The sequence below is a fragment of the Brachycentrus maculatus genome, unplaced genomic scaffold, assembly GCF_059751285.1.
Source record: "Brachycentrus maculatus isolate JH-2025_06_01 unplaced genomic scaffold, ASM5975128v1 h1tg000158l, whole genome shotgun sequence".
NCBI lineage: Eukaryota > Metazoa > Arthropoda > Insecta > Trichoptera > Brachycentridae > Brachycentrus > Brachycentrus maculatus.
The window spans coordinates 1,137,682-1,150,076 of NW_028280911.1; positions in this window are offsets into that span (position 1 = coordinate 1,137,682).

Below are 12,395 nucleotides of genomic sequence, written 5' to 3' on the forward strand. Positions count from 1 at the left end.
TTACTTTTTATTTGTTTGAAAATGAAAAATAGGGGGAGGGATAAAGTCATTTTCCTGTTGTTAATCAAAGGTTTATTAATATGTTTATTTTATGAATCCCTTTTGTTTCAAAATGTTACAATTTATGACTTGTGGGATTGATTCTGTTGTTATATGTAAGAATACTTTCTATTAAATGGACAATATGGGGTTGGGATAAGTTTTTATCTAATTATTAAGTTAGATTATTATAATTTTAATTTTCGTGAATTTCTGATATATTGATAGATTTTAAGAAATAGTGGAATTTACTAAGTGAAATTTTAATAAAAAATGAATGGTTATTACTACAAAGTGATTGCCGAATTAATTGATGATAAAAACTGTGAAAATTCATTACACACGTATGTATAATATGCATAAACAACATTTCGATTACCTCCTAGTGCTGTGGTTAGCGTATCTAATATGCTGGAGGTCCCGGTCTCGACTCTCAAGGAAAATATAATGTTTATTGAAAATAAATAAAAATGATTTACTATTATCTTTTAGAACATGTGTGAGATTCATTCCGAATTGTGTGATGTGATCACTTAAGCCATTAAAATGCAAGGTCATACGCTTTGGAATACTCCAACTTCCATCTTCTTTCATACATACAAAAAAAATGTATGTGTTACATCCAAAGTTAAGACACGTACGAAATTTATATTACTTGTAATAATAATAGTAATAATTTAATTTCAGATTTTTCGTTTCACGAAATGAATCTCAAGGGATATGAAAAGTTATATTTATCTTTGATAAATTGACGTCCGCAGGGTATCATAGGGCAGATTTTATCTCAATATCCCGGAATATTCATGCTCAGCTCATATTTTCCTCCGTCTCATTCGCGGGAAAATGGCTGGTCATGAAAAAATCGTAACATTTTTTTAACCGTGACTCGAAAATTCTATCAGGTTTTATGTTACCATCAGTAGCGGTCCTGCGGACTTGTACTTTGCGTTTCGTTATCAGCTAATATCGTGAAAAATATATTTACCATATATTAGTCATCCGCAGGATATGTGTTTTTTTAGCGAGGCTCTACGCAATGGTTTTGTCACAATATAATTTTACAGGTGTCAAAGCTGGAGATGAAACATACATTATTAAAAATTAAACAATTGTATTAGACCATATGTATATATCCAATGCTAGTCGAATCCTTTCATATGCTTGTTCTTAGTTCATAGATTTGTAAGTATAGATTTATAGGTTTTCTGCATTTAGTCTACTCTGATCCTTCTTTTGGCAGATTCATGATTTACTTCCATATATAATATTATAGTTGGTAACAGGGTTCCGTAGTGACCTAAAATTTTAGCTTTCACTGATATGATGTTATTTGCATTTACTTAATCCACTTTTAAATATGGATTCAATAAATGCAATTTAATTTTGATTTTCAAATTTAATTAAAATCGTTAAAAAATAATCCATAACCACCCAATTTTTTATAATATTTTTTTAAATGTAGAATTATATGATTTTTTTTTCCTAAAACCTTGATTATTAATTTTATAGTACAACAAAAATAGGGTGGTTTAAGAAAGTATAACATATAAGACTCACCCCTACCTAGACTCCATACCACAGAATATATATATACTTTTTAATATACTCTCTTTATTTTTAATTTTAATAATAATTTACCTTGTTTATAAAAAAAGTAAAATGAACTCGCTCTTTAAACACAAGTGTCTACTTTATTAGAGATCAAGTAACGTTATATTTAAAATGTATTATATATTTACCAACTATTTTATATTATTTAAATATATAGTTTATAAAAAAATAATAATAAGGTTTCAATAAACCTAAAACTATAGCTCCGCTGCTGGTTTAAAAATTGACGTTTTGGGCTGAATCCAAACATTGTATTGCGAAATGGAGACGTTCAAATACTTTTGGTATGGTGAGGCTACAAATATTTTTCACACTTATTTCACAAGTTGATATTAGACTCGCATGTAGATTGGTTTGTCTTGTATGCCGACAGAGACAAATCTGTAGCATTACTTCTCTGACAATTCGGATCGACAACTGGTTTTGGAATTCCTGGAATACAATACCAGCTAGCACAACAAGCTGAAAATAAATATGCATTATAATGTATAAAAATATACATTGATGTGTTGGTCAATTCAAAATTTTCATTATTCATACAACATTAGGTTGTTCACCGATTGCTTTGAAATCTATATTAGTAATCATAAGAAATAACAATTAACACTTTTTTATTAGATCAGTGACCGGGTTTTGTCTGACATCATCAGACTAGTGGTAGTTTACACAAAATTTTATGTTTCATTCACAATAAAACAGGGGTTAAAAACCATGATTTAATTTAATTTTTCTGATAAAATGAATATAAATCTAATTAATTTCCTTAGAAAAATTATATGGAATTATGGTTCTTAAAAATGCTTAGTTGTATGTCAAACAAAAAATTCTAGTCTCGTCAACAGTCTGAAGTCGGTAACGGCAAAACCCGGTCACTGGTCAGATTAAATAAATGTGGAAAAACTACAAACGTAATTGTTATTTTATTTTTCTTTATAAAACATGCGGTCCACCAAGAAATGTCAGTACAAAACTTTAATAATAATTTTTAAAATCCGTTAAAGGTTCTCAAGTCAAGAGGGTCTTAATGATTTTGTCCACTTATGTTCGTCAAAATTGTGTTAATAATAATAAAAAAATCATACATTTGAATATATTATACTAATCATCACTTACCAAAATATTTTTTGAAATAGTGTTTTTAACCGTAAAAATGTCATGAAAAAGTCATAAATAAAGCCACCGAACACGACAATTGAGCTCAAAGGATATGTCACAGGGAATAATGAATAATAACCGGTAACCAGATAGTATCGCATACTTGCAACAGACTCCTTGAATATTCGATACGGGGTAGAAACCATTGCACGTCTGCAGTGCATAAAATATATTTATATTTATATACATGTATTTATAAATATACACATAAAAAATATAAGAACGTTTGAAGGTACCAAGACAAGGAGATATCAATGATCTCGTCCATTAATATGTAATAAAATGGCTAAATGTGTTATTATTTAAATGTAAAAATAAAAATAAACCTATCAAAATGAAAACATTTTTAAAAAGTCGTATTATTTTTTGACATCTCAAAAAATATGAGAAATAATATGGAAGTCTTGGGAATTTACGGGGCTTTTCATTAACATTTACCAATTCTACCCATGATTGACAATCATACTACTTAAAGTCTTGGAAGTTCTATATATATCGGTAGTGTAATGCAAAGGGGTATATCTGTCAATTTTTTCATTTTCTAAGTTAGTTCCAAAAAATGTCTAACATAGTGTATTGCATAATCTGGCAAAAGGATATAGCTGTAGTTGCAATACTTATGGTATTTAGTTTTATTAAGATATAAAAATAATATATAAAAATACATAAAACAAATGAGTCATTTAATTTCACAAGTTTGTTTTTGCTCTGCTGTAAAATTTGGTCTGAGACAGATATACCCCTTTGCCTTTACACTACCGATTTGATCAAATTTAGAAAAAATGTTCGTGAATCACTAGAACTTTACTAGAGACATCTTTATTTATTGTTCTTCATCTTTATTGAGATGTCATAAAACAATATGAAAAATAACTCCTATAATAAGAGATAATCCAAGTATTTGGACACACATAAAATGTTGTATTTTAAATAGTGTTTTTAATTGTAAAAATGTCACGAACAAGCCATAAATAAAGCGACAATCGGGCTCGGAGGATATTTCACAGGGAACAATGAATAATAACCGGTAACCAGATAGTATCGCATATTTGCAACAGACTCCTTGAATATTCGATACGGGGGAGAAACAATTGCACGTCTGCAGTGCATAAAATATTCGTCTGCCATTCACGGAGGCGGCGGTCCGTGGTTGCGCAGTGCGCCCGGCGGGGCTCGTTCCCGGCCGGGAAGGCAGGGAGAGAGGGTACGCGATATTTATGATATTCGAGCCTCCGAGGGAAATTGTTTTGCGGTGTTAACTGGGAGGTGCATTGTGCCACCCCTTGAAGGCTCTCTACTCGTACGTGTTGCAGACTTCCCGCATTTGTAGCGTTTTCCGAAACGCTTTCTTTTGGTACAACTTGTAATCGGTCAGTTTTTTTTAAAGACGGGAATTGCATTTATTATTTACTTTGTTTATTATGTATAAGGTTTATAGATCATTGACTGAGTTTTTTTTTTTTTTTTAACGAAAGAAATTTGTTTTTATTTAAATTGTGTTGGGAGCAGGAGGGATAATCTAGTGTGAGGCAATTCATCGTCTTCTTTTTCCAAAACGTTTTCTTTTGGTACAATTTGTAATCGCTCAGCTGGTTGCGAATTTGGTCAAAATAACTAATGTCAATGTAATAATATATTTATATTATCCACTGACACTTCGTGATGGAATTGCATTTTTAATATATTATTAGATTAAAACGAATATTTTTAGCTTTTCCACTTTATTTTTATTTGACCAGCGACCGGGTTTCGTCGTTACCGACATCACCAGACCAGTCTGATGATGTCGGTAACGACGAAACCCAGTCGCTGGTCAAATAAAAATAAAGTGGAAAAGCTAAAAATATTGGTTTTAATCTAATAATATAGTAATAATATATTTTGATTTGAATTTAAAAAATCTTCTACGCAAATTATACATGATTCGTGTCAAATCGATACCTGGGCATTGATTACATATGGACTTAAACGTTATAACATTCTTATTCATCAATTAAACAAGTACTTTTAGGGTGACATTTAAAAAAATAACTCACTTGACAAGTGAAATAATTTTTTTAATATAACAATAATTGTTTACCGAATTAGTGAAATAAAACACAAATCAAAATTACATTTAAATATAACAATAATTACTTACTAAATTAGGGAAATTAAACACTTATCCAAAATAAAATACCTTAAAATAACAAATAATACTAACTAAATAAGCGTATTTATTTTTTTAAATGAATAACTCGCATAACCTCTATTTTTTAAGTCTTGTCTGCAGGTAGGGAAGTAAGGATAAGGAAGGTCAATAGGAAAAACACATCACACATACCCAGACCAATTTCAAATTAATACACCTTAAATTTCGGGAATCGAGTCCGCGATGCTAGTTTATCAGTCTAGCGTTTACCCAACCACGCCACGGCCACTGTCAAAGTAAAATACATGTTCAAAATAAAATGTTATAAAATAAATTACGTGAAGAACGCAATTGAACGATGGGCTACGATCAAAATGGTAAATTTTTACCCATTTTGAGCGATCTAGCATTCAAATGTCGATGAATATGGTGAAAGTGTAAAAAAGAACATACATAGTATGTGGGTTCTTACCTATTTTACTGGTTTTTCTAGGGGTGTATTTGTGAGGTTTATGCCGTAATGAAGTACAGGGTGAACTTTCTTTTACGTATGTTTATATTGGCAGTAGGTAATTGCCAACGTATTTATTACAATGTACCAAATACCACTTGGTTTTTATTGTCACATTTTTGCTTTGTTGCGCCGTACGACGGGATTGAATTATCTGAGTCGCGGAGCTGTTTTATTGTGTAAGGTTTTAAGGTGGGACTCCAGACTCGGGATGAGGAATTTCGTTAATTGAATATCGCCGGTGACATTGTTATACGAACTATCTCAAAACAGAAATCTCACCAAATTACAAGACTTGCCAATTTCTACAGATTTTTTTGTTTCAGTTGTTGAAATATTTTTATTTTATTGCTCACACACACATACATAAATCAAATACTTGAAATCGTATCACGTATCAGTCATTTTCACTTATATTACCATCTGTCGGTAAGGTGTCCAAATATTTCTGTATGTGACTTAGGTACATTGTGTACACTTTTTTATAGATCTTATGTTTTTTTAAATAAATAATTATTTATTTATTTTATAAATATCTATAAAACTAAGTCTATACACTTGATGGTGCTAAGGGCACTGCATCAAACTGATGCAATGTTAGTTGAATTATTTATTTTATGAAAGCAATATGATCAGCCTTGCGCTGCAGATACCAGTCCAGGATAATATTAATGTACATTTGTGAGAAAACACACTTATATTTATTTTGAACCTTCTGGGAATTGAACCCAGGACCACAAGCTTTGTAACCAAAATGCTAACCATAACACTACGGAGGCGGACAAAATAATATTATTTATACAAACTTCAAATTTTTATGGTATTTCCACATAATAATCTAATAGAGATGGCAAATAAAATAATAAATTATAATTTTGATTTAGATTTCACTTGCTTAATACCAAAATACATAAAAATATAATATAAATAAACCGTTATTAACAATATGACAATGATTTAGACCTTCCTTCTATTGTACATGTTCTAACTGTTATACAAAAAGAAGAATTAGACAGATCTAAGTAGGAGCTCCTGCCCCCTTCATCCTTCAACGTCTCGAGGACACTAATATTTAGACTTAATTTCACATGCGGTTCGAAACACGTATCACAATACATTTTAGTTATTTGAAAATGATGAAAAATGGTTAAAAACACATGTCACATTGGATTTTAAGAAATAGCGGCATTTACCAAATGAACGGAGGTTAGATAAATAAAAATAAAGTAATGGGTGAATGATCAAGAGTTCATTCTATGAAAATTGGGAAAAAGTTTTTATTTTTAATTTTTTCTCTCTTTTTGTGCGCATATTAGGTAAAAATAGATAAAAACAATAAAAATGGATGTAAAAAGAACTCCACCGACAAGACACAAACGGTGGCTTTTTTTATTTAAAATATGTTTTTAATTGTTCTATAAATAAATGTATCTAAATTATGTAAATAAAATTTTAAAAAAATAATAATTTACAGTTTTTAAAGAAAAACACTCGTTTTCCACCACATGAGTAATATTTTATTATATTATAACGACTAGTTTCAGAAGTTATGCTTCCATCTTAAGGTTTAAATATAAACTCAGTTTATTTTTAGACCTGAAGGTGAAAGCATAGCTTCCGAAACTAGTGGTTTAAATAAAAGAAAATATAACTCAAACGTTAAAAAAAACAAGTGTATTTCTTTTACAACTTCATCGTGACTTACCCCAAAGTGAATGCAGAAACAATAGATAAAAGTGAAATTGAAATTACACATGGTTGGATATTTCCACAAAACGACTGTCGAATCACTTAATGAAATCAAAAAATATAATCAAAAGAATCGCAAAAATATTTACATTTCATTTTGTTTTGTATTTTTATAAAATTTCGGCGTTTTTCCCTGTCAAAGTACAGGAAGCGTTTCAAGATTAAATAAACTTGCCGAAAAGATTCTCTTGGAAAGTGTTTCGTCCCATTTACAATACAAAAGAATGACAGGCTCAATGGATGAATCGTAAAGGGTATTTTAGTGTCTGTCGGCTGTCGCCTCCGGTCATAAGTTAAGTGGTGAGCGCTTGATGATAGAAAGGGGATACTTTCGGCCAACCCTTCGCCAAAATTAGTGCGATCGAGATTCTTCGAGTTTTATTATTGTCGGTTAATTAATGTTCTTAAATTTCAGGAGAGATTCCTAACTAGTTATTCCTTCTATGCTTTTATAAGTTTTTCTCAAAAGAAAAAAAATATACTTAAGGAAGATTTTTTTATTATTAACAAAAATATTTTATTAAAATTAAACACTTGAATCCATAAATTAAATTAAATTCAGATAAAACAATAATTAATAATATACTGTTTCAAAATACGTCACCATTATTATCAATGTTTCCTTTTACAAAAAATGTTGTTCCTTAACCCCCCTACCTATATTTATTAACCTATATATTAACCTATATACACCTAAATATATTTTTATTCGTTAGTTTTAATTTGTACCAGAAGATGAAAACAATTGTCGTTTTCAAAACTAGTCGTAAATTAAAATAAAACTCGATAAAGTGGATTATTCAAGTGTTTAATTTTAATAAAATAATCATGTCATTCCACAAAGTTAATGCCGAATCAATAAATAACAAAAATATTTGTAATATCAGTTTATAACCACTCACCGTTTTACTATACTATACAATTTTAATATTACTTAAAAAAATATGCTAGTATTAATAATACTAAATGCTTTAAATATTGATTTTATATAGAAATATGAAATTTAAATAAAAACATTGAATGATTTAAAAAAAAAATATTTACTAGTTCTATTCGGCACCCAGTAAAGGGATGTTTTTTGCCAGTACCAAGTCATATTTTTATTTAAAATAAAAGAAAAAAATCGTAGTTTATACGCGTTTGTTCAGCTTTAACAGTTTACATATGATGGCAGTAATTCTAGAAAAAAGTATTAGAAACAAGGGTAGATAAAGAAAAGTTATTTCCTACTTTCAATGACTAAATTTTAATTATCTCAATATTATACTCTCCTTATCATTCATGGCAGTCTGCCTCCATTGTGTATTGGTCAGCGTGTTTAGCTACCGTGCTGGAGGTCCCAGGTTCAATTCCCAGGGAAGGGGGGGTGAGAATAAATATTAGCGAATTTACTCTCTTATATTTATTTAATATTACTCTGGACTGGTCCCTGAAGTGCAAGAGTGATCAACTTGTCTTCATATAATAAACGATCACGATAACATTGCGTCAATACGATGTAGTGCCCTATGCGCCATTGGGTGCGGATAAGGGTTAGAGATCATTCATTGCTCATTTTGTGTAAAACCACAGAAAAACACTACTCCATGACTTCCCGTTTCGAAATAACTATTCCATCATCAGATCAAAAGATGTAGGACAGGGTTGAAAAAGAGGTGTTGACGGTAATTTATTTCTTACTTGATAAAAAAAGAACAATCCCCCTATGTATGCAGGGTATTTAAATTTTAACGTACGGTAGTTATCATATTGAGAAATTATGTTTAAAAAATACGTAAAAATGGCGGGAGAAATAATTTATTTACAGTTCCGTCCTTGTTGTCAACCCAAATTCCCGCACTAATTAAATTTGCCACCCGGAGACTCGCTACGCCGGGGCATGTTCCACCGCAGCCTGCAGATTCCAGCCACAATCTGTAAAATCTAGCCACAATTCGCCAGATCTCTGTACAACAGCCCCAACTCGACAGGACTGACGGTCATCTCGTTGAACCGTGGAGAAACGCGGCCGCAAATCTTTTAACCATATTTGTGTATAGTTTGTATCGCATCGTAATTTCAAAACATCTCTCGTCACTGGTAACATCGAATATAAAAACAATTAAGGTAGGTATACTTATGTATTCAATGTTAAATCAAACACAATTTTTTTCAGTCTACTAAGCTGTATTTTATTGTTTAAAAAAAGACATTCATACAAAATGTATTGAACATTCGTTTGAAAATGCCATGACCAGGTGAAATAATTGTCACTTGTCACAAAATTGGTTGTATGTGTTTTTTTAAACATAAACTAATTGAAATTTTTACAGATGCTCTTATTAACAAGTAAAAATGCAAACTGGTGAAAAACTTAATGAAAAATCTTGATGAAAACTATTTAAGTTCTCGAAACTAGTTAAGTTAACAGTAATAAACATAAAAGTGGTCCTATAAAAGTGGTTTGATTTTAATCATCATGTTATTCCACAAAGTTAAATCCAAATTAATAAAAAATATGGTTTTATTATAAGGATTTCTTTATTTCTTTATTCTTATTTGTAGTTTAAAACATCAGATGGTAACACCAGTATTATGTGAACAGTTCAATAAGTGGTGTTGAACTGACTAAATTGTACTACGAACCTAGTCAAGTAATTCAACAATTTGAGACAGTAGCAGCAATCTATGGTTTTTGGTAGTTTGATTGATTGTGCATTTGCGTCATCAAATATAAAACAAAGTGATTTCATTTCATTTGACAAAAATCATTCATAAACCAAAGCACCCTTTGCTCTTAGCTATGGCTAAGGAATAAGACCTTTGTAATGCAATATATCTTATATATTTTGTAATGATGTTTTTTTCTAACTAAGTGCAATTCTTTGTTTCTCTAAAAGCAATTTGAACTCAAGTATAGTAGTTTGGGTGGTAACCAAAATTGAGTTCTAAGAGTTTATATTCGTGTATTGGTCTGGCAAATGGCCCGTATAATCTCAACGCAGAATGTTATATATATTTTCTAGTATTATTTAAGTACACTACAATTGCTTACTTGTATGTTCAAACAATGCGGACTTGTAACCCTCTAAATCAACAATATATTTCATAACATAAACCAACAGATTTTTTAAAAAAAATTGTGCGGTGCTTAAATGTCATCCAACTTTATGAAATTATTTAAATAAAGTTTACAGTTTATTTTTCAATAGATTTGATCAAACAAACATCGTGGAAATTTTAAGTTACTTTAATTGAACTCATAATTTTATAATTTCAGTTGATAAAGCAGTCACTTTGTGTAATATCTGTCATTTTACTATCTGACATTTTACATCAAAACACTGTCTTAATTGATTTCACGAAAAAGTGGTATTTACCAAGTAAACTTTGAATTGAAAAAAATTATATTTAAAATTATTAACGATATCACGAATGATCAGAAGGCTATTTGTGTATTTTAAAATAAAATAATTTTTTAAAAATTAAACACTTGAATATACCACTTAAATGAGTTTTATTTATAAAAACGACTAGTTTCGAAAACTTACAAAATAATCAACATGTCACTCCACAAGTTAATGCCAAATCAATAAATATTAATATTTAAATAAGATATTATTAAAAAATGTCAAGAATAAAGTAAAAAAAACAGATTCATTAAAAATGTATATTTACCATAATCAGAGTAAATCAAATCATCCATTGGGTTTATTTTTCCCGAAAATGGAACGTGATAGGTATATGACATACATATTTCAAAGCTACACAAATAATTATTTTGTGATGAAAGCCGGTATGAAAGCAAATAATTTGGAGTTAGTTTTGAAATTTAAAACCGTCAATTAAGTTAGGTATAAAAAAGATTTATTTTGTTAATACCACTAATGAATTAACTAGTCGTAATACGTGTTTATAACCTCAAAACACGTGTCACAAAATGATTAAATTATTTGTTTTATATGTAGTAAGTAAATTTAATTTAAAAAAATATTTAGCTTTTATTGAGAAGAAATTTTTTTATATTTTTCATTACTGCTTAATTAATCATAATATAAATGCATTGAATTACAAAGGACATATTTTATAAATATTTTAATTTTACTTTTTAAAAAAATTAACGTATGCAAGAGTGGGATAAAACTAAAGGTTCTGACTTACCAATCCACTTATCCTTAGAAAATTGTGTGGTCAGGAATTTAAAGAAAATATAAATTTTATTGCAGGAATGATGACTCTAACTTAATGTTATCAATGATCGGTGCCTTATGCACCATTCAAATGGGTAATGGTATCATATTAATAAAAAATTGAAACAAAATACTTGACAAAAAAATATTTTCAAAATTCATTTTAAATGATCACCTTAAAAATATGGTTTCGTGAGTATGCAGAAAATTAATTCAGATTATAAAAAGCCTAAATCATTTCTGATAATTCACGATTAGAGTGATTATCAAGGTTATTATTTGAATTTTTTAAAGTCTTTATTACTATTATTCAGTTCCTACAAAACGTTCGGCAGTAAAGCATCGCTTTATACCGAACGAGGGTTTCCGTTCGGGTAAGATATTTCCGAGGGATTTTTAAAGTAGACAATAAAACGGAATTACGGGTAAAAAGATCACAAACAAGAATACGAATGGTCAAATTAAAGTCAACTTTCAAAGCGCCGAATGAAACATTGCGAAATGCGGAACCATAGACTCAGTAGGCATTAAAGGACCGTATATTGACCGTAATTATTTTAGGGAAATTTATCGTTAATCGTTCGAAAGCAAATTACGAATACATTTTATGTGTAATAAATTTATTTATAACTAGCCTTTCTACTCCGTGGTGCCTTCCATTTGTTTTTCTTATTAATATTTTCATTATTATAAATTATTGAATAAATTTTTAATAACGTTTGAATTTTTTTTGTGTCTTTTCCATTTATCTTAAATTGTGTATAAAAGACTGATATTTAAAAAAAATATATATTGGGAACAAATATCTGTTAATGTTTAAATTATGGTGCTGACTATTCTTTGAACATAATCTAGAAACTTGTAAATCATCAGCGCCGCAGTGGAGATTATATTGACAACTAGACTTTATTCAACATCTGCAAACACATATCTGACGAAATACGAAGAAAATGATAATATTTTACAAATTTATTTGGCCGTCAATTTGTAGTCACATATATTAATTTATTTTATTACTTTTACTTTGTAC